Source organism: Stenella coeruleoalba, assembly GCF_951394435.1.
Source record: "Stenella coeruleoalba genome assembly, chromosome: 8".
In the NCBI taxonomy this organism is placed as follows: Eukaryota; Metazoa; Chordata; class Mammalia; order Artiodactyla; family Delphinidae; genus Stenella; species Stenella coeruleoalba.
In genome coordinates this window covers 73,788,080-73,813,919 of record NC_137154.1, presented here as the reverse complement: position 1 = coordinate 73,813,919, position 25,840 = coordinate 73,788,080, and positions in this window count along the sequence as shown.

Here is a 25,840-nt window from a genome sequence, read left to right as displayed (position 1 = left end):
GTTTCCTTGTCATCAAATGTGTTGTATATTCCCTTTGCTCAGTGTACCACTGCTCTTTCTTCAGGCTCCATCTCTCTGTTCAGTGATTCATAAAGTGCCCTAAGCATAAAGATGAAACGAATAGGCAGGTGTTCCTCATTTTATTCCACTTCACTTTATTGTGCTTCACAGATACTGTGTTTTTCACAAATTGAAGGTTTGTTGCAACCTTGCATTCAACAAATCTATAAGAACCATTTTTCCAGCAGCATTTGCTTACATAATGTCTCTGTGTTGCATATTTGTAATTCTCACAATATTTCAAACTTTATCACTATTATATTGGTTATGGTGATCTGTGATCAGAGATCTTTGATGTTACTACTATAACTCGCTGAAAACAGATGATGGTTAGCATTTTTTAGCATTAAAATATTTTTAAATTAAGGTATGTACATTGATTTTAGACATAATGCTTTTATTTATTTATATTATTTTTTTTGCGGTACGCGGGCATCTCACTGTTGTGGCCTCTCCCGTTGCGGATCACAGGCTCCGGACGCGAAGGCTCAGCGGCCATGGCTCACAGGCCCAGCCGCTCCGCGGCATGTGGGATCTTTCCGGACCGGGGCACGAACCCGTGTCCCCTGCATCGGCAGGCAGACTCTCAACCACTGTGCCACCAGGGAAGCCCAGAAATAATGCTTTTGACTCACTTTTTTATGATATTTGCTTTATTGTGGTATTCTGGAAGTGAACCTGTAATATCTCTGGGGTATGCCTGTATTGTTCACCTCATATGTTTTCCTTTTCTCAAAACTCACATTCCTCTGTATATTTTCTATTTTCAAAAAAATTTTTTCTTAAATTTTATCTAAAATTGTTTCATATATTCTGTTCTAAAACTGAGTATAGTAAGAGAGCCGTTCCCATACTCATTCCTTTGTCAATATTCAGCCACTGTCTACAAATCAGTATAAATTCATACCACTGGCCATTTTTTCATTCAGGAATCTGGGCAATAAGATATATTGTTCAAACTGTTTCCCACTGGGAAAATTTTCCATTTATACTGCCATCCAGAAGAAACCTTCTGTGAGTCTATAATATGCTAGCATATTACACCAAATCATAGGAAAAACAAAACCAAAATCTTTTAATGCTTTAGCCATAAGGGGATTGTCCATAAATCCATATGAGTGCATAGATAAATAGGATGTAATTCAGGAGGTGTAGATGTTTGAAACTGTGAAACACCTGCTATGTAACTTATTATGCCTTCTAATTTTGCTCAGATAACATAGATAGGTAGGTACATAAATAAACAGATAGAATTTATGCTTAATCATGGAATACTGATTATGATTATGATGCAACTTACTAATTAAATAGTTTTGTGGCTCATATTCCCCAGTTCAGGATTTGCATTTCTGTTCACATGATTATTTGGTGTCCTGTGGTTCAGTAAGAGGCTATTATGCAAAGTAATAAAAGTTGCTTGTAGAAGACAATATGATTTCACCACAAAATGTCTTGTTTTTCCATTTTTTTTTTTTTTTTACATTACATGGGCCTCTCACTGTTGTGGCCTCTCCCGCTGCAGAGCACAGGCTCCGGGCGCACAGGCTCAGTGGCCATGGCTCACTGGCCCAGCTGCTCCGCGGCATGTGAGATCTTCCTGGACCGGGTCACGAACCCATGTCCGCTGCATCAGCAGGCAGACTCTCAACCACTGCGCCACCAGGGAAGCCCAAAATGTCTTGGTTTTTATACTCTGACTTCTATTATTGAGGAGTGTCAGAGGGTCCACACAGTATCCCCATGTGCAGAGACACTTCTTACACCATTGATCTGTTTGGTTATTAAACCCAAAAGGGCACTTTGGACCAGCTTCAAACCATTTTCCTACTCTGGAAAGTTTTAAAGATTAGACAGTAAATGAGCTGGAATATGTTTCAACACACCATGAGCCATGGGTTGACCACCTGTTCTTGTTAATAAAGTTTTACTGGAATACAGTCATGTCCATTTGTTTATTCACTGTTTATGGCTGCTTACACATTACAATGACAGAGTTGAGTAGTACTGACAGAAACTACTAACAGTAAGTTAAGCCAACAAGTTTTAAATATTTTCTATGTGGCTGAGAAAAAAAAATTGTTGACCTTCAGTTAGACCATCAAAGAAAATGTGGTATATATATTTCCTTCAAAGGAACCCATCAAGTAATATATCTCACTCTATGTATCTGGTGCAGCAATGCCCGCCAGCTTTCTTTCTTCACCTGTAGAGGCTAGCCCAATACATCCACACACTAGAGCCCATGAAATTTCACCAATTAATCAGGCTCATAAATTTGATGTGGTTAATGATAAATGTAATGGATTAAACAATTAATAGGCAGAGGTTATCAGACTGAATGAAGAAACAAGGCCCAATTGTATTTTGTCTGTAGTAGGCATACATTAGATATAATATAAAAATAGATTGAAGGTAAAAGGATAGAAACAAAGATATATCATGTAAATAGCAACCACAAAAAATCTGGAGTAGCTATATTCATGTCAGACAAAAGAGAAATTAGTACAAAAATTATTACTAAACTTAAAAAAGGCATTTATAAAAATAAAAGGGGAAATCTATTAACACAGAACAATTAAAAAGATATATGCACCTGATAAGTGACCACCAAAATACATGAAGCAAACCTGGAAGAAATGAAAAGAAAATGGGTAATTCAACATTTCAACAATAATAGTCAAAGACTTAATACCTCACTTCCAATAATAAATAGAATAACAAGAAAAAAGACCAGCAAGAAATAGAAGACTTGACCAGCTTTAAATATATACCAAATGATGTAACAGACATCAATAGAACACTATACCCTCTAGCAGCAGAATATACATTCTTCTCAAGTACACAATGAACATTCTGCAGTGTAGATCATACCCTAGAACATAAAACAAACCTCAACAATTCAACAAAATAGAAAAAACATACAAAATATGTTCTCAAACCACAAAGGAATTGATTTAGAAATCAATAACAAATAGAATTTGGTAATTCAAATACGTACAAACTAAACAACACAATCCTAAATAACCAATGGCTCAAATAAGAAATCTAAAGGGAAATTAAGAAATATTTTGAACTGAGTAAACATGAAGACACAACATGCCAAAATTTATGAGATGCAGCTAGAAGGACATTTATACTGGTAGATGTCTCCCTTACAAAAGAAGAAACATTTGAAATCAACAACCTTACTTTCCAAATTATGAAAATAGGAAACGAAGAGCAACCTAAACCTAAAGCAAGCAAAAGGAAGACAATAAAATAGGAAGTAATAGCTAATGGGATAGATTTCTCTTTGAGGTGACAAAAACATTCTAGAATTGACTGTGGTGTTTGTGCAATTTAAATGCGTGAATTTTATGATATGTAAATTATATTTCAATAAAGCTGTCTTTAAAAATTAATGTGCCTTTTCTCACACACTTTGAAGTACATCATAATACTAAGGAGATATCTTTTAGACATTTGCAAATATTATGTGTACATAAATGAGCAAAGGATAATACACTAACAATTGTGCCCTATATTTTTTCACCCTCTGTAATTTGTTTTTTTTTTTTTTTTTTTGCGGTACACGGGCCTCTCACTGTTGTGGCCTCTCCTGTTGTGGAGCACAGGCTCCAGGCGCACAGGCTCAGCGGCCATGGCTCACAGACCTAGCCGCTCCGTGGCATGTGGGATCTTCCCGGACCGGGGCACAAACCCGTGTTCCCTGCATCGGCAGGCGGACTCTCAACCACTGCGCCACCAGGGAAGCCCCGACGGTCTGTAATTTTTAGTAGAGGTTAGAATTGCCTGTTTTGGAAATTTTATTTGAACAGGTATACATTTAGTAAAGTGAACATACAATTTTGAAAATACAGTTCAATAATTACATGTGACAAGCTTACACATCAATAAACAGAACATTATCAACACCCCAGAAACCCTTTTTGGCCTCCCTGCTGTCACAATGTTCCCAACCCCAAGAAGCCCAACAGGAAGAAAACTCCTTTTCTGGCAAAAACTCAGCCAATGAAAAGCCACAGACTCTTTGTTTACTATAGCCCTCCCAACTTCTTTATCCCCTCTGTAAGTGTTCTCCTTCCCCTTGCACATGGTCTGACTTGGTTGCAAACCCTGAAATGCAATTCTCTTCTGATCCCAAATAAAAAAATATTCTTGTTGGAGAAATAACTGACAGTGTATTTGTTTTAGGTTAACATTGTGTATATTTATCTATATACATATAAATATATGTACATATATAATTGAGAATTATAGAATCATGTTCCAATTAAAAATTTAAAATGCTGATATGTTAATGTGAATTATGTTTACTCTATAGATAAATTTGGAGATAATAGGCTTATTTACAGAATTGTCATTTAACCTATGAATGTAATATATCCCTGTGCTTGTCTTTTTCTCAAAAATATCTTGTAGGTTTTGAAGAAGTTATATTTATTACTACCTATTTACATTTTATGATGCTATTGTAAATTGTACTATTTTAAAATTTTTACTTTCTATCTTCTTTGTTGCTTGTATACAGGAATTCATATTTATGTCTTATCTTGTAACTTAGTTTACTTCGGTCAATTAGTTCAACTATATATTCTTCTGATTTTCTACACACACAAGAATGCCATTTGATTTCTTAAAATGATAAGATTCTAGTTGTCAAAGTTAAAAAAATATTCTAGATTTTGAGATTAATGTCATGTTGAAGAAGACCTTCTATACACTGAGATTATTTCATAATTTTGTTAGGTCAATCATCATCCCCTTGATTCATGTATACATTGGGAGAGACTTTGACTAGAGTCAGTAGTTTGCAGTTCTGAATGAATATTAAAGTCACCTGTGAAGCTTCTAACCACCCCCCCCACACACACACACAATATATGTTCAGGGCTCTATTCCAAGATGTTGTGATTGTATTGGTCTGGGATGGTCTGGATATTATTAAAGTTCCAGTATGCAGGCAGGGTTGAGAATCTATAAAGCTAACCGTTGTTCCTCAAACTTTTGTGTACATTAGAATCATGGAGAGCTGATTCAGCAAGTGTGAGGTGAGGCATTTAGAAACCTGGCATTTCTAAAAACTTCCTAATGTCATTTTCATGCTGACAGTCCAGGGACCACATTTTGAGAACCATTCCTAGCCTAGCTATATATCTTGCCCATTTCTAGAGAGAATAATGGGGAAAACATATAAGTTAGGGAACTTCAGTGTCTTTTGTGACTGCCTGTTTTCAAATATAGTATTCTGCTTGTAATAAGAAATTATAATCATGCAAGCTCTGTCCCTGTGAGGAAAGATTATGGTGGTTCAGATCCGATTAATCTAGGTGGGTCAGACTAAGTAAGCAATGTCAGCATATCCTTCTGACAATACTCTTCAAGAATCAAATTCCCCAGTAAGCTTTATCAGCAATAAAGTCACTGTATTTCCACTGTCATATTTCTCAACTAATTACAAATTTGGAAGGGGTTTTCAAGAGTGTTTAATATTATTGAACAATTTAGTATGTATGTAACTGGAGTCCCAGAAGTAAGAGAGAATGGTGTAGAATATATATTTAAAGAGATAATTGCCAAGAATTTTCTGTAATTATTGAAAGGAAAAAAGATACAAATCTAATAACTTCTGTGCATACATATCCATACTTTATGGTGCATCAAATCCTCTCCTAGAAATAGTAATAAAACAAATGTGTGACAGAGGTGTGTCAAAATTCATAAAAAGGAATGCTCATAGCAGTGCTCTTCATGGTAACCCAACACTGGGAAAACTCAACTACTAACAAAAAGTACTAGATAACTAAGCTGCCATATAGTCTTTCAATGGAACAATTATACAGCAATAAAGACTACTTTTAATTGAAAATGAATAAATATATACTATATATAAAATAGATAGCCAACAAGGACCTACTGTATAGCACAGGGAACTATATATCTTGTAATAGTCTATAATGGAAGAGAATGTGAAAAATAATATTTATATATTTATATATATTATATATATGTATAACTGAATCACTTCGCTGTACACCTGAAACTAACAAAACATTGCAATTCAACTATATTTCAATGAGAAATTTTAAAAAGAATAACTATAAACAATGTATTGATCATAGCATTTAGTTGTAATCTATGAACAATTAATTTGCTGTATTGAAAGTCAGCATAGTGTTCCTCTCTGCATAAGAGGACAGAGCTATGATTAGACATTGTCATGAAGGACACTATGTACTCCTAAGTTTTTACATGGTTTTGTATGTATGTTATACTTCAATAACAAAGTTTATTAGAGAAAATAATATTCTAATATGTATTTCCTTATCCTCTTTTTATATTTACGCTAGCTAGAAATTTATAAATTTTATTTTGATATTTGTAAAGAACCACCTTTGTCTCTTAAGAATTGATTTGGTTACTATTTGATTTTGTAATTCATTCAGTTTCTACTTTATCTTCTTTTTTTTTTTTTTTTTTTTTTTTTGTCTTTCTGGACGCTTAGCTTTGTTTCTAATTGCCTTTTAACATGTGAAATGGAATTGATTATATTTTTTATCTTATAAATGAAAAGGTCTTTTCCTACCTTCTACAAAGGATGTTGTTTACAGTTTGGTTTAATCCCCCATTTCATAAACCAAACAAACAAACAAACAAAATACTGATGTTCCAGTAGGAGGTTTGAATAAAATAACTTTTAAGTTTCAATTATTTTTTTTTAATTTGTCCTAAATTCTTCTTATCATAAACATCTATCTATATCTGTCCTATAGGTTTGATTCCATCTTGATCAGAGAAAATTGTGCCATTACTTGGCCAAATGAATACAGACTCCAAGTAATATTTCCCCACAGTTTTCCATATTTTCAGTACCTATAAGCTTTCTTTGACATAGAGGAAGCTCTGAGGAAATTTGAAAAAGATTGTTGCATTTGGAGATATTAGATGAAACAAATCAATTTGTAAAGTAAGATTAGGTTCATACATAGGAATATGCTCTAGTGTCTTAAATAATTAAAACAGTGTAATCTTTCAAGGACATGTTTTAGGAAAAAAACCTAGACAAATCTTTAATGTTTATGGATTATGAATATTTTCTTAAAGCTTTAAGGATAATTTTAAAATATAGGACTCAATGAAAATAATAGCTTGAAAAATTACTATAAATCAAACATACCCACATATACACAATATTCATCCAATGTAATATTAACTATGATTTACTCTTCTAAGAAGTTAGTACCCAAAATAGCTGTGGAGAGAAAAATATAGTATGGTGAACAATAACAACTGTTTTAATCATGCATGTTAAATTGAAATATAATCCAATCTCATGCTCCTCAGGACATATTAATTGATAGTAAATGTTCTTTTAGTGCTTAGTATACAATTTTTTATTTGATCTCTGCTTGGTACTTTCCAAAATTGCTTGATCTTTATAAGAAAGAGCCAAGACAGACTTTAAGACATAAAGCATTAATTATATTTCATTATAAAGAAAGCTGTGTTCATTTTTCAAGCATCAATCCTCTAGATATTTCATTTTGTCTATAAGAACTATATATTTTTAAAATTTCAAGTACACAGGAATTTTAGAGATTAGCTCCCTTAATCAACATATTTTGTAAGTGAAGAGGCTGAAATCTAGATACAATTAATAGATTTACTCAAGTTAGATATTTATTCAAGTATAAAAGAGGATTAGAATCTGAATCTTATGTACTCCAGTGAAATCATATTTCCTACCACAAAATATACCTCTTTAAATTTTTGGCATCTCATATTTAAAATTTTTTATGTCCTACACTGTAGAGAGTGTATTTCTACTATAATAAAACTTTAAATATTAAAATATGTTTATCATTTTTCTAGTTTATGCTGCAATAAAAACATGACCCAGATTTACTTTGCTGTACAACAGAAACTAACAGAACATTGTAAATCAACTATACTTCAATAAAAATTAAAAAAAAAAACATGACCGATTATCAGTGATGTATAATACTAAAGCTTTTTTTTTTTTTGGTGTATTATATGCCCCCTATTTTCTATTGCTCTACTCAATGTTCTCTTATAGAGCTCATAATTCAGGATGGTGTCCTGTCTAGATAGAACTCATCATAGGTAAGGATATGCTTTAAGAAAATAAATTAGACATGTAATTCTTTAATGTTTATGAATTATGAATATTTTCTCAAAGCTTTAAGGATAGTTTCAATATATAGGACTCTTAATGAAAGTATAACTTGAAAAATTACTACAAATCAAACATAGTCTTAAAACTTATACTCAGAAGTGGCACCCATTCCTTTTGCCCACATTTCTCTGGCCAATGAACATGGCCAAAGCATGATGAAAATTGATGACAATGGATTAGGAAGGTATATTCCTCTTAAATGGAATTCCAGGGAATATTTTGAAAAGTGCAATTTCCCACAAAAATGAATTATATATTTTTTCAAATTTATTAATGTATAGTGACATACAAGGAACTGCACACAATCAAAGAGTAAACTTTGGTGATTTTTGACATATACATACACCCATGAATCCATCTCCACAATCAAGAAACAGAACAATTCTATGATCAGCAAATAATTTTTCATGCTTTTTTTCAATCCCACTCACCTTTCAACTCTGTCATCAGGCAACAAATTTCAGTCACTAAATTTAGTTCACATTGTCTAAATTTATATATAAATTGAATTGTCTAAATTTATGTATAAATGAAATTATATAGGATGTACTCATTTTAGTTCATTGATCCAGCATAGTATTCGAGGTTCATTTCTGTTGGTTGCATCTTTTAATATTTTGTTGTTTATTGTTGAGTAGTTCTATTGGATGGATATACAAAATGTTATCTGTAACTAATTAATATTTGGATTGTCTCCAGTTATTTGCTGGAATGGTTAGTGCTGATAAAACACTCAAACAATCATCTGTACAGATATATATTTTGATTCATTTTGTGTAAATACCTACGAACAGCATGGCTGGGTTGCACAGTAACTGAATATTAACTTTACAAGAAACTGGCAAACTGTTTGCCAAATTGGTGGCACTTTTTCATTCAGTTCGTAATATTTGAGAATACAAGCTGTTCCATGTCCTTGACAATCCTGGGCATTGTGAGCTTTGTTAATTGTAGTCATTCTAGCAGATGTGGTTTTAATTTGAATTTCTCTGATGTTTGTCATTTTTTTTTCATGTATTAATTGGTCAATTAAGTAACACACTAATTTCCTTAATAAAGTGATATTCAGATTTTAAATTTTTTCATATATCTAATTGGACAAGATATATTTCAAGAAAAATGTTTATTTTATTGGAAGTGTCAAATTTGTTGTCATGAACTTATTTATAGTTTTTATTATTCTTTAACAAGTTAATTTCTCTTAGAATTACTGGTGATAACTTCTTCCACTTTGAAATTGGTGCTCTGTGTTCCTTCTCTTTTTTACTTGACCAGTTAACTGGGCTTTTCAAGTTTGTGGCTCTTTCAAAATAAAAACTTGTTGCTTTGCTAACTTCTATCCCATTTTTATTTTATATTTCATTGAACTTCTGCTGTTAAATTTGATTATTTCACTGCTTTTCTTACTTGAGTTTATTTTCCTCTTACTTTTCTAGCCTAAAATGGTAGAACCTTAGGTCATTGGTTATGGACTTTTTTCTTTTCTAATATAAATGTTTAAAGCTACAATTTCTCCTACAAGCACTGCATTAACAGTATCCTATAAGTTTTACATGTATTTTTTGTTATTATAGATTTAATTTTTGAAAAAAAATACTGTAATTTCATTTTAAACTCATGAATTATTAGACTTTTTTTTCTGTAATTTAGAGTGTTCCAAGATATTTTATTATCATTGATTTCTAATTTAATTACATTTTGGATCAATATAGAAAATTTTATATGTATTGAGGCTGTTTTTTTCAGAGAATATGTTCCTCCTCATTGATTGTACCATGTTCACTTGAGAAGAGTGGTTATATTGTCATCGTTAGATGTAGTGCTCCCTAAATATCAATTATATCAAGATTGTTAATATTATTGTTTACATATTCTCTATGTTTACTAACTTTTTATTTAGTTATTCTATCAATTATTGAGACAAAGAATTCAAATCTACCATGATTGTAGAATTGTCTATTTCTTAAGTTCTGTCAAATTTTTTTGCCTCATGTATTTGGAATGTATTTGGATATTAGTGTATAAAATTATACAATTAACATGTCTTTCTGATAAATGAGTCCCCTGTTTTGTTATGAAATATCCCTCAACTTTGGGTAATATTCTTTGTGTAGATGTCTGTTTTTATCCAATATTAAAATACTACTCCAGGGCTTTTGGTTTCAGTTCCAATACATAAAGTGCTGGGAAATCAACAATCTTGTTATTATGCAGGAAAAACTAAAAAAAAAAAAAATCAACTACCTTTCTTGGATCAGTCATATAACTGTGGTTCAAGACAAACTTGAAATCTGGAACGAAGCAGACTCACAGCAAACATCAGCTTACCTGGAGCAGAAATGACAGGAACCTTAAATTGGTAGGACCACTTAACGTGTAATTTTGATGAATAGCTGGGCTAATATGAGTAAGGAGCTCTTGGGTGCTTAAGTCTAAGTGGAACCCTATGACTTCATGGTTTTACCTCCGGAAATACAACCAGGATCTCACATTAAAAAGCCAAGAATAATTTCCCTCAAGACTCTGGCAGGGAAAGGAGAAAAGTAACCATTGTGAAACATGCTTATTCTCCAGAACAAAGGTTTACTTTTCAGGTTCCTTATCCCACCTGGAGGTAGAGCAATATTGCACTCCACCTCCCTCTCCTTACTGTCTCAGTTAAAGTGGAAACAAAAACCTCAGAAACATTTGTACAGGTTACATCCCAGTGACACAGTCTCATTGGAAGACTGGGATTTAATCATAAGATTAGTTTTCCTCTCTAACATCTCTCCGATACACAAACAAAGCTGCCGTGTAATAACAGTAGACTACAGCCTAAAGAACTACAAGACACAGAGTCTTCAGGGAGGAGTATTTATGGGGGCCCAAAATCAACAAAGGAGACCAAAAAATGACAATAAAGGAACTTAAAACCTATAGCAGGTAAAACTACAGGGAAGAGTAGGCAAAGCCTAATTCCTAGCCAGATTAACAAAAAACATACACTAAAATCTTAATTATTACCTAATACATTATTTTTTTCTTTTAACAAAAATCATAAGGCATATAAAGCATGAGAAAACATAAAAAAATACAGTCTATAGAGACAAAGAACACTCAAGTGACACAGATGTTAGAATTATCAAAGAATTTAACTATAAATAACATATTAAAGACTCTAATGAAAAAGTAGAAATGCAACTACAGATGGGTAATGAAAGCAGCAAGATGGAAACAATAAAAATAAAAATGAAATGACAGAAATAAAAAAACTTTGAAACAATAATGAAAAATACCATTGATAGGATCCTCAGTGTATTTAATACAGCTGAGGAAAGAATCAGTTATCTTGAAGCTAGATCAATGGAAACTTCTGAAACTGAAATACAAAGAGACAAAAAAGAAAGAACAGAACAGTCCATTCAAGGAATGTGGAGCATTTTAAAAGGTGTATCATCGTGTAATGGGAATATCAGAAAGAAAAGAAAAGGAGAAAGAGAAGTAAAGTTTGAACTAATAATGGTTGAGATCTTTTGCAACTTAATTACAGACACCAAAACACAGATCTCAGAAAACCACAGTAGGTTAAACAACAAAATGTCTACACCTAGGCATATTATACAATACAAACTATAAAAAAATCAAAGATAAAATCATACAATAAGTTGGAAGAAAAAAGCCTTACACATGAAGTTCAAGGATAAAAATTACAATGACTTCTTATCAGAAAATAGGTAAGAAAGGAAATAGTGAGTAAAATATTTAAAATTTGGATTGATATTGGAATTCCAACCACCAAAACTGAGAGAAAATAAATTTCTCTTGTTTAAGCCACTAAATCTGTCAGATTTTGTTATGGCATCCCTAGCAAACTAACACATACCCCCTTCCATTAAAGCAGTTAAACTCTTTTCCCAGGAAACTGTTAAGTGTATACATTAGCTTCTACAGAAACCTATTAGAAAAGATCTACATTATAGAAATTATATGGGATCACATCATAAGTTTCTTATTAGAAAAAAGGCATTCAACCCTTAAAATAGCAGGAATTTCAGCCCTTTCTGTCTTTCTCTATGGCATGCTGAGTGTGGCATTGTCCAAAATCATCCAAATGTTTCTTGCCACACTCTGATTGTAAGTTTGATGCTAGTTTAGCTAATGCAAACCATTCTTAGTCTTATGCCAGGAGCAAATGGGTAAACCAAGAAACTGTGCTGAGGAAAAAGAAAGTCAATAAAAACCATTTGGCATCTCAAAAGAAAGGTATTTTAATTATTTATTGCTACAAAACATATTACTATAAAATTTAGTGGCTTAAAATTTAAAAAAAATATTATTTCACAGCTTCTGTGATTCAGGAATTCAGGTGCTACTTAGCTAGGTTCATCTAGCTCAAGACCTCTTACAAAGTCCACCAGTCTAATATTTTATATTCAATAAATTTCTCCTTCATATTGAAAAAGAAATAAAGACATTCTCATACAGTCAAACATTTATGTCACTCATTCATCATCAACAGACCTGCCTTGCAAGAAATGTTTTAAAAAGTTTCTCAGGGAGAAGGAAAAGAATATTATACAAAAACTTCAATATACATAAAGAATGGAGGAACATGGAACAAAGAATAAATGAGAATAAATTTGTAAAAAAATTCTTATGTTTTATTGATTGAAAGATAATGAATTTAAAGTAAGTAGTAGCAATGTTCTAGGTGATCATAGCAAGTGGATAAGTGAAGTGAATGCCAGCAATATTATAATGGATGAGAAGGATGAATTGTGTATAATCTGTTACAAGCTGTGCACACACTGCATATAAAGCATTATATTGTTATTTGAAGGTGGACTTAGATCAGTTAAAAATTCATATTAAAAACATTAGGATAACCAGGAAAACAGTAATATTTTTAAAGTATAATTGATTTGCTAAGAACAACAATAAAATGTAATCCTATAAATGCACCATTAAAACCATAGAAAGCCAAAATACAAAAATAATATAAGTACTAGACTGATCCATGTGTTAATGGATTCAAGTTGAAGACATCAGTATAAACTCATGTTTAACATAATATAAAGATATTACATATAGAAATATTTACAGAAGTGTTTATGTATGTGTATATATGTATATTCATATTTTTTGCTCTGTCACCTGAGACTCTCTGTGAGAATAAAGGACACCCAGCAGCAACAAGCCCATCTAATTCCTTGATCTTTGTTTCTAATATAATTCTCCAATGAAAGAAACCAGGGATCTTTGGAGAAAGCTATTTCTAAGAGTAGTGCCTGAAATATGCAAGATGAGCTTGGAACAATTTGTGGTGCTAGAATGTAGTACTAAACAATCACAGTAACAACAACTCAATCACCAAGGAAGGGCATTATTTCATAGGGACACATGAGCCAACTGAAAAATCTCCCAGTGATCAAACCTGTAACAATTTGAGAAACAAAATAAATGAAATAATATTGGCATATTGATCAAAGTATAAAATGTCCATTAGTCCATACTGATATAAATGAATGATATAAATAAATAAACACTTGAAGAGAAACAAATCTCCCGAGCAGGATAATTTAAATGATTTATGTAAATACTCTTCCCTCAAGAAGGTGCGGCATAATCCTCCACTCCTTAAGTGTGGGCTGCATATAGTGATTTCCTCTGAACAAGTACGGTATGTACAGAAAGGGAGGGAGGTTGACTTTAGAGCAGTTAAATCAGACAAACACTACTTCTGCTGGGTAATCAAGGTCCACTTCAACAGAGATAAGTCATGTTGATAGTATGTACCACTTTATCTCTGTGATCTTCCTCTCAAAACACAATTTTTTTCAGACTAATCATAAGAAAAACATGAGACAAATACCAATCAAGGGACGTTTTACAGAATACCTGTCAAGGTCATCAAAAACAAGGAAAGTCTGAGAAACTGTCACAGTCAAGAGGAGCCCAAGGAGCTATTATGACTAAGTGTAATGTGATGTCCTGGATGAGATTCTGGAAAAGAAAAACATATTAGGTTAGAAAACTAAGGCAATATGATTAAATCATGTGCTTTTGCAATAAAAATGTATTAATACTGATTCACTAATTACAACAAATATACCATACTAATGTAAGATGTTAATGATAGAGGAAACTGGTTGCGGGGTATATGGGAACTGTACTAGTTTTGCAAATTTTCTGTAAATCCTAAACTATTCTGATATTAAATTTTAAAATATCACTCCAGACTTTTGTACTTACTTCTTGCGTGGTAAACACTATTTTATTCATTTACTTTTTGTCTTTGTATTTAAAGTGTAACTTTTATAGGAAGCATATAGTAGGATCTCCGTTTTTTTACTATGTTACCAATCTCTGCCTTTTTAAGCAGAGTATTTAGATCTATTAGTCCAATATTTGAGCTGTTAGCTACACGTCTATTTAAATGCATTAATGAAATTAAATAAAAATTTAAAAATTAGTTTCTCAACCTCAGTAGATCTATTTCAAGTACTCATTAACTATGTACATTGAAAACGTCACCAGATATTACACAATTTTTCAGCCATCATATATATATTTTAAAAAGCTTAAACGTAAAATATAGTCCTTTATATATACTTAGTTATCATATATTTTACTTTTCTTACATTCATGAAGATACTTTTTCTTCTTTTAATTTACCTTCAGCCTGAAAATCATTTAGCATTTTAACTATAGAATTATTTGATGAAATGTTTTCTTTCTTTCTTTTTTATTGAAATATAATTGATTTATAATATTATATTAGCTCAGGTGTACAGCATTAGTGATTCAAGATTTTTATACATTAAGAAATGATCACCACTGTAAGTGTAGTTACTATCTGTCACCACATAATGTTTTTGCAACGTTATTGACTATATTCCTCATGCAGTATATTAGATCCCTATGCCATGTATTTTATAACTGGAAGTTTGTACCTCTTGATCTTCTTCACCCGTTTTTCTTCCTTCTTTTCTCTCTCTCCCCCTCTCTCTCTGTTCCCCCCCCCACTATCTTCTGGGCTTGATGCTTTCTGATGAGAAAACAAGTTCATTCAAACAGTTGTTTCCTTAAATGTAATATTACATGTTTCTCAGAATGCTCTGAGAATTTTTTTATCTTTGATTTTTAGAAATTTGGATTATGATAGTGATATTTAGCCTAGTGACATCTGAAGTGTTGTGTACAAAACAGCCACCACAAGAGCAGACTATAGGGTTCATTATGGTTTTGGATAATAGCCATTTTTCAATTATATTAAGGAATTAAAATTGATTAAATGTCCAGAGACATACTTGAAAGTGTATGGTATTTTGCAATGATAGTTAAAAAAACAGTGAAAAATAGTTCTGACTTATAAGCAATAAGAATTTCCAGTCAATCAAAGATACACTTTGAATTTAATTCCTGCCATTATATACCAAGAAAAAAAATATATATATATATATGGAAATGTTATGTATAGGCGTATCTCCTTTTTTAGTTTCTAATTTCACAGTAAGTTAGTATGTGCACATATTATGAATTTATATTTTGCCTAGCATAGGCTTTTGGTTTGCATTTACACAAAGTCATACACACTAGAAATAGGTGGCTAATTAAAAAGTATTAATGAATGTTTTTCAAGGAAATGTCTGAGATCTTCTAAATTTGGAATAATTATAATTAAATTTCAAAGGCTAATTAGGACAAATAAATAGCATTAATATATATTATTTGTTTTCAGAGTAATATGATTTGTTTTTGTTTATTGTTTTGTATCTCTGTTCAGATCTATTTTTGAATAATTTAAAAATTGAACATGTCTTCCTCCCCTTTTGATATGGTGTGAGAATTTATACCAGGCTTTCTGCCGAGCATCAGAAGAAGGTCTAAATAAAGGCTTAGGCCCCGCAAGTAGCCGACCTCCAAACCATGCTGGGGCAAAGAACACCTCCTGGAATATTGAATAAAAGTTACTTTGTAGCCACACAAAAACTGTGCTGCACAGCTCAGAAGTCTCTGGTGCTGTGGGAAATGTTCTCAGACTTAGGGTACAGGGGACCCTAAGGGGGACAGATGTGATGCAGATGATGAAGACCCATTCTGGCACAAGTGGCAAGTATATCTATGGTTGTGTCTGGACTTTCTCTCTGGACCATGCCATGCCTCTGTCCTTGTCTGTCTCCCTGGGTCTGGATCTCAAGAATCTAAGACTCCAGCCCCTCCCCAACTCAACAACAGAGGGCTGAGAGCTTGGGCTTGGAACCAGGGGAACCTCATTCAATGCTGAGCCACTGGCTGGGTGACCATGAATAAATCACTCACCTTCACTGGCCTCACTTTCCTTGTTGTAAATGGGGTATTAACAGTGCCTCCATTGTGGGACTGTTTTTAGGGTCAAATGAGGCAAGCTCAGTTTTGTTTGTTGCCTGGTTTTTGTTACTGTTGTTTTTAAAACTTCAATGAAGTGTGTTGTACCTCAGATCGCTAAACTGTCTCCCAGCTCTTGTGTTAATTAAAACAGACTGGGTCCTACTACTACTTGTGTTAATTAAAACAGACTGGGTCCTACTACTACTGGGTCAGCCATTCTAGAAAAAAAAAATGTAATTATAATTTGAGTTATTCTGCATTATAAAAGTAATAAGCTCCTACAGGACAAGAGTTGTATTAGGTGCATCAATATTTACTTACTGAATTGAAGTGCTTTGAAGAAATCCAATTAAATAAGTATAATTAAGCTTAAAATTATTACAAAACTTTCAGATTATTAAAAAATAAATATCTGGAAGAAAAAGAAAATGGTAATTAAGTTTTTTGAAAATGATGGTTTTACAATCTCTGGATTTTCACAGGCCTCATCAGCCTGTAAGTAGCAACTGAATTTCTTGAGTGTGTCTCAAAAAATAATAAGTAGTTTCTGGTTTGTTTGCTTCTTTGTTTCTTCAAATGTTTTGATGTAGACTCCTCCAAGTGGGAAAATATACTTGAATTACTATAAATGCACCATGTCATCACAGCCAAGTTTTGGTGTCAATGTCAATGCCTCAGTGACACCACAGCTTCCCATGTAAAGTCAGATCTTTCTGGATTTTACCAAACATTCATGGTGCCATGACAGTATTATATTTTTTCAGTTTCACTGTAAAAAGCATTTTTGCTGTCCAGAGTGGTAGGTCAGATGATCTCTCTTTCCAGGTGTGTTTCGGGAAATCAAAAAATACCTAGAGAAAAATGAAAACACAAAAGACAAAACCTATGGGTTGTAGCAAAAACAGTTCTAAGAGGGAAGTTTATAGTGATACAAGCTTACCACAGGAAATGGGAAAGCTCTCAAATAAACAACCTAACCTTACACCTAAACAAACTAGAGAAAGAAGAACAAACAAAATCCAAAGTTAGTAAAAGGAAAGAAATCATAAATGTCAGAACAGAAATAAATGACATAGAGACTAAATTTTTTTTAAAAAAAAATAGAAAAGATCAATGAAACTAAAAGCTGGTTCTTTGAAAAGATAAACAAAATTAATAAACCTTTAGCCAGCCTTATCAACAGAAAAAGGGATAAGGCATAAAAATAAAAACAGAAATGATAAAGAAGTTAAAACTGACACCACAGAAATACAAAGAATAATAAGAGATTACTACAAACAATTATATGCCAGTAAAATTGACAACCTAGAAGAAATGGACAAATTCTTAGAAAGTACAAACTCCCAACACTGAATCAGGAAGAAATAGAAGATTTGAACAGAACCATCACCAGTAATTAAATTAAATCAGTAATTTAAAAAAATCCCAACAGACAAAAGTGCAGGCCCAGATGTCTTCATAGGTGAATCCTACCAAACATTTAAAGAAGAGTTAACACCTATCTTTCTATTCCAAAAAATGCAGAGGAAGGAATATTTCTGAACTCATTCTGTGAGGCCAGCATCACCCTGATACCAAACCCAGACACATATATTAAAAAAAGAAAATTACAGGTGAATATAACTGATTAAAATAGATGTAAAATTATCAATAAAATATCAGGAAACCAAATTAGCAAACCAACAATACATTAATATAGATGCAGAAAAATCTTTTGACAAAATTCAACAGCTATTTATGATAAAAACTCTCCAGAAAGTGAGCATACAGGGAACATACCTCAACATAATAAAGGTCAAAATGACAGACCTACAGCTAACATCATGCTCAAAGGTGAAAAGCTGAAAGCATTTCCTCTAAGACCAAGAACAAGGCAAGAATATCCACTCTCACCACTTATTCAACATAGTTTGGAAGTCCTAGCCATGGCAATCAGAGAAGAAAAAGAAATAAAGGGAATCCAAATTGGAAAAGAAGAAATAAAACTGTCACTGTTTGCAGATAACATGATACTATACATAGAAAACCCTAAATATGCAACCAGAATACTTCTAGAGCCCATTAGTGAATTCAGAAAAGTTACAGGATACAAAATAAATACATAGAAATGTGTTGCATTTCTATACACAAACAACAAAAGATCAGAAAGATAAATTAAACAAACAATCCCATTTACCATTGCATCAAAAAAAATAAAATACCTAGGAATAAACCAATCTAAGGAGGCAAAAGACCTGTACTCTGAAAACTATAAGATACTGATGAAAGAAATTGAAGATGACACAAACAGTTGGAAAAATATACCATGTTCTTGGATTGGAAGAATCAATATTGTCAAAATGTCTATATTACCCAAGACAATCTAAAGATTCAACACAATCCTTATCAAATTACCAATGACACTTTTCACAGAACTACAATTAAAAAATCTTAAAATTTGTATGGAGATACAACGACCCCAAATAGCCAAAGCAATCCCGAGAAAGAAAAACGAATCTGGAGGAATTGGCTCCCTGACTTCAGACTATACTACAGAGCTACAGGCATCAAAACAGTATGGTACTGGCACAAAAATAGAAATATAGATCAATGGAACAGGATAGAAAGCCCAGAAATTAAACCTGACATTTATGGTCAAATAATGTACAGCAAAGGAGGCAAGACTATACAATGGAGCAAATACAGCCTCTTCAATAAGTGGTGCTGGGAAAACTGGACAGCTACATGTAAAAAAATGAAATTAGAACACTCCTTAACACTATACAAAAAAATAAATTCAAAGTAGGTTAAAGACCTAAATGGAAGGGCGGATACAATACAACTCTTAGAGGAAAACATAGGGAGAACATTCTTTGACATAAATCACAACAAGATGTTTTTTGATCCACCGCCTAGAGTAATGAAAATAAAAACAAAAATAAATAAGTGGTACCTAATTAAACTTTAAAGCTTTTACACAGCAAAGGAAACAAAACAAAATGAAAAGGCACCCTCAGAATGGGAGAAAATATTTGCAAATGATATGACAGATAAGGGTTTAAAATCCAACATATATAAACAACTCATAAAACTCAACATCAAAACAATAAACAACTTGATTAAAAATGTACAGAAGAACTGAATAAACATTTTTGCAAAGAAGAAATGCAGATGGTCAACAGGCACCTGGAAAGGTGCTCAATGTCACTAATAATCTGGAAAATTCAAATCAAAACCACAATGAGATATCACTTCTCACCAGTCAGAATGGCCATCACCAAAAAAAACACAAATGACATATGTTAGCAAGGGTGTTGAGAAAAGGGAATCCTCATACACTGTTGGTGGGAATGTAAGTTGGTGCAGCCATTGCAGAAAACAGTAGGGAGGTTTTTAAAAAAACTAAAAATAGAACTACCATATGACCCAGCAATTCCACTGCTGAGTGTATATCTGAAAAAAACAAAACAAAACAAACAAACAAAAAACCCACCCACACACACAACAAAAAACCTAATTTGAAAAGATACATGCACCCCAATGTTCATAGTAGCACTACTTACAATTGCCAAGGTGTGGAAGCAACCTAAGTGTTCATCAATGTTCATTGACAGGTTAATGGATAAAGAAGATATGGCATGGAATATATATATATATATATATAATGGAATACTACTCAGCCATCAAGAAGAATGAAATTTTGCCATTTGCAACAACATGGATGGACTTGAAGGACATTATAATAAGGGAAAGTAGACAGTGAAAAACAAATACTATATGATATCCCTTATATGTGGAATCTAAAAAATACAATAAACTAGTGAATAAAACAAAAAAAGAAGCAGACTTACAGATATAGAGAACAAACTTAGTTGTTACCAGTGAGAAAAGAAAAGGGGGAGGGGCAATGTAGGGGGAGGGGAATAAAAGGTTATTATGGAGTTATATGAAATCATTTGTATGACTCTTTTGAAATTTGTAAAGCACTATAGAATTTAGAATCTTTCATTCAGTTATAAAAATTAAACTGCTACCTAAATCTTAAAACTATGGCATTGTTTGTAAGCAAGTCCCTATGAAAATAATTTCTTGAGCTACATCCTGAAATGTCTCTCTCCATGGATCTTAGTCACAACTATATAGAATTGGGCCTGGGATCTCATACTTAAGATTGGTAATGCTATCTCCCTCTCTGAGCGAATGTATTAACTTTTGCTCAAGACTAATTCTTTCCTATCATACAAATCAATTTATTAAAATAGATGCCCAAAGCTGACTTCTCTGCAAGCTCACAGAGGTCTTAATTTGAATTTTGAGATGGACCAAAAAAATTACCTCCATATATGTACCTATGTATGTATGTACCTATGTACTTATGTATGTATATATGTATCTATCTATCTATCTATCCATCTAATCTATCTTTCCATCAATCCATCTATTTCTGTATTTCTCTATCTTGCTCTCTGTCTCTCTATATATCTCAATATCTGATATGCTTAGTCAAAAGTCTCCTAACTTTTGTATTCTCATGTATTTCCAAAAGAATATTCACTAAATGTTTTCATATGAATAGATAAATTTAGAAGCAACAATATTCCTAACATTCATAAATGTTATTTTACAAGGAATCTTAATACATATCTGTTCTAGAAACTCAGAATAATCTGATAATCTTCCTTTCGTGGGTGAAGAAGACTAACTGATTAAAAGTTGAACAATCAATAAGGGGTGAAAATGACACTTGAAATAATGTCTCCTATTTAAAAGATTTTTTCCCTTTTCACTTCATAGGATCATATTGTGGTGGCTTCTTGTGTCATAATCTTTATATATCCCTAGTATTCTGTGAAAATTCTGATCTCCTAACTTCAATATCAGTAGCTGTCTCATGAACGTCCACTAGGTCTCTGTGATAGTTAAGAAAATCTGCATTTTAGAATCACTTATGATAAGATTCTGTAGCTAAAGAAGTTAAAAAGGCCATGATATCTCTTTCTGATGTAGAGAAATCAAAAGCTAACTGAATAAAGAGAAGAAACAATTGTATACAAGCAAACAAAATCTCAAGATTTTCCTCCTTCAGAAGAACTGGCATAGTAATAACTGGTGGAAGGAACTTGATATATGCTGCTAAAAGATGTTTTCTATTTGGATCCTATTTAACCCTTTCAAGAAATAATTTGTCTGATTTTAAACTGCAAACAAAACACCAGTTTTAAGGACATTTCTCTTTAGGTGCTATGAAAATATCCACTTTTTATAATTTCAGTATTAAGAATATATTGAGCTGAAGGGGAAGAATGTATTAGTGAAGAGCCATGGACTACTTTGGAAAAGCTTAATTCCATGGAGCTTAATGCTTCTCAATTGAGTCACTCAAACAAAATTTTAGTGTTGTTGACAACAAGATGGCTTTAACTACACTCATTCTTTCTACTCATGCTGCTTTAGGAAGCTGGCATCAAAGAACTTTATATCTCTTCAAATTAAGGTAAGAATAAAGAAAAGAACACATACTGGATACCTCCTCATTGAATGTATCTTGAGTGTATTTCTGCCTGTCTCTCAAGCTTAGCTCTCTTTTGTATACACACTGTGCTCTAGTTGTGGCAAAATACTTTCCCAACATCTGTTTCATCTCTGTGACTCTGCACAAAAAGTTCCCTTTGTATTGAAATATCTCCTGTATATTTCTTCTTTGGTAGCTCCTTATTATTTACCATCAAGCTCATTTATTTTCTCCTTAGTCGTATTTCTGTCATCCTTAAAAAGTAGAGTTAATCATGTATTCCTTTCACCAGAGCTTACAAAAATATCTATTATGGTGCATAGAATTCTGCATACCACATTTAACGTATATGCCTTTCTCACTGTGAGTTCTTTGAGAGGATAAAAAAAATCACATTCTCTAATTAGTAAATTATTCAATCAATTTTGTTATGTGTGTGTGTGTGATATAAAAAAGCTGATGCCACTACCACATGCATTTGGTGGCATAACTTGTACTCACATAGCTCAAAACCTCAGTAGCTTAACAAAATAAATGTTCACGTCTTACTCATCTTATAAGCCAGTATGCAGGGATTGCAAATGACAAGTACTACTGGGGGGACAAAGGATTTATTCCTGCATCAATCGGAGAACTGGACTTTTTCCATGAGTGGCTTTATCATTTATCTTCAGATCCTCAACTAGAGCCTCTGCAAGAAGAGTAGATAGAAAAAAAAGTGCACAGCATAATCCAAAATGTCTTTAGCATCCAGAGCTTGGAGTGGAACACATCACTATGTCCACAGTTCCACTGTTCAGAAATCAGTCCTTTGTTTCTACTCAAATGCAAAGAGTGTGAGAAATGTAGCTGTGCCTATAGGGAGAGGTGGAGAAAGGGAGACATTGGTAAAAATCTAGCATTCTTTAACATAAAATGTTGACCGAAAAAAATTTTTTTTTCCTTTTTAAAAAAAAATTCATTTGGAGAAAAGCATCAATTCTATGTTTGTTGAAATACAATTATTTTCTGATTTGGGTTTTTTAAAACTCAATTTAACAAAATAACCAGATAGTTTGCAATCCTTAGATGCTCAGCTTGAAGACACAGTTCTCAGTATGGTAGCAGGCTGGACATTCTCTCTGATTTACAGGGAAGACTTCCCTGTCAGAAACCACAACTTTTGATAGGAAACAAAGGATTGAGTTTATTGAGTGTTTTCAACTATCATTATAAGTTAAGTGTTATCTAGGAGAGGGCCTCTCTGACCAACTAAATCAAAACCAGGTAATGGCAAATAAGAAATACATACAGAATGGTCAATTGATATCATAAAAGGATACACTACTCGTTAATGAATGACTCAATTATGTTGCCTAGTTTCATAGAAATGTCTTTATTAATGTCTACCATACTGCTTCTTTTCAGACTGAATATGAGGGGCTTCTGCCTTGACTATAACTGTGAAGGAATGCCTTCCCATCACAACCGACTAAAAAAACAAACAAAATATAGGAATCCACTCTTTTTAGATATTGGACATCACAATAGACAATGAAGAACTGTGATCCTTGAATTAGGTAAATAAAGTGAAACTTATTATTAATTTCAAGGCTTGGAGGCAGTTTGCAGGCCACAGAGTAGGAATAGAAAGCCAAACAAAGTCTTACAGTCACTGAGTTTAGGAAACCGCTGTTTCCTAAGGAGGCCAATTGGAGTTTTCGTAACAGAGTAATGCAAAAGAGTGTCAGCTGCATAGCACAGGGAGATCAGCTCAGTGGTTTGTGACCACCTAGAGGGGTGGGATAGGGAGGTGGGAGGGAGGGAGACGCAAGAGGGAAGAGATATAGGAACGTATGTATATGTATAACTGACTCATTTTGTTATAAAGCAGAAACTAACACACCATTGTAAAGTAATTATACTCCAATAAAGATGTTAAAAAAAAAAAAAAGAGGGTGCTGCATAGAGAGAGAGCTTGGAAGATCTTCATGCAGAGAAAGGTGCTCCCTTCAACGTTGTGTCTGATTACTGATCTGCTTATGTGAAAGGTGAAATTGTAGGATAGTGGAAAAGAACCACTAGAAAATAGTAGAGTGAATAATTCCAGGAGCTCATGCAAGGCTGGGAATATTTCATTTTCCCACCCAGCCAGAGGGAAGAGACCTTATTATACATGGCCACTGGATAGAGTCATCAAAAAGTTCTCTCTATAGTATAAGACTAAATTAAATCTACAATAAATTCTGATCTGGACACACTGTAATTGAAACTCAATTTGAGCAAACTGATTACAATTAAGTGTGTGCTAGAACAAGTCCAACAAGCCTAACAACTTTTAAACAACTACATTACAACTACAACTACATTAAGATCTTGGGCCCAGTGATGTAAACATCAAAATATCCAATATCCAATCAGAGTATCATATAGGATACCAATATCACTATGGTGTACACTGGAAATTAATATTTTAAATCAACTATACTTCAATAAAAAAATAAGGGACATTAATTTAATTAATTAATTAATTATTTAAAATAAGGGACAATGGTACAGCTAACAGCAGGTGAAAGGTTCAATAAATGAGTAAACTATAGTTTTCTACATTATTCAGAAAATTATACAACAAATTATGCAATGTATAATTTAATAAATCACAGTTTTCACAATTTTTGTCTTGATGACCCTGAAAAGCTTATCAATTTTGCTTATCTTTTAAAAAAAATGCTCTTTGTTTCATTGATCATTTCTATTGTTTTTTTTGGTCTCTGTTTTATTTATCTCCTCTCTGATCTTTATTATTTCCTTCCTTCTGCTGACTTTGGACTTTGTTCTTCTTTTTCTAATTCTTTTAAATTGTAGGTTGAGTTATTTATTTGAGATTTTTCTTTTCTTGATGTAGGACTGTTTCAACATAAACTTCTCTCTTAGAACTGCTTCTGCTGCATAGATTTTGGAAGTTTTGTTTCTATTTACATTTGTCTTGAGGTATTTTCTGATTTTTCTCTTTGAACACTTCATCAAACCATTCTGTTAGTAGGATTTTGCTTAGTCTCCACATGTTCGTGTTTTAAATGCAGAGATTTCTATAGTTGATTTAAAAAGAGCTGATTTCATGCTTTCCTACAAAATAACATTTAAATAAAATATAGATTGAAATAAGTGGATAGAAAAATAAATTCCTTGTAAACACTTGAGTGGTTATATTAATATCAGGAAAAATAACTTTAAAGCAAAGATCATCACCAGAGATAAATAGAATTAGCCCAAGTTGTTTAAAGTGTCATATCATCAGGAAAACAGAGCAATTATAACAGAATTTGTAAATAATAGAAATGTAAAATATATGAAGAAATTTGACAAAAATAAATGGAGAAACAGATAGTTCCAAGAACATAATAAGAGGTTTTAACACATTGTCTCAAGAATTGATTAAAAAAGTCAAAAAAATCATTAAAACCATTGAGGAACTGAATAACACTAACAAATATAATGAGCTATTTGATATTTCTAGAATGTTCCTCCCAACAAATACAGAATAAGCATTCTTTTCAAGATCACATGGAGTTTTTCAATAACATAGATTATATTTTAACCATAAAATAAGTTTCAACAAATTCAGAAGGGTTAAAATCATATAGAGTACATTTCCTTAACATGAGAAAATTAAAAATAAAATCAGTAAGATAACGTATCTACAAAAAACCCCAAATATTTGGATATTTAACATTTGAAATTTCTTAAGATGGTTTGATATG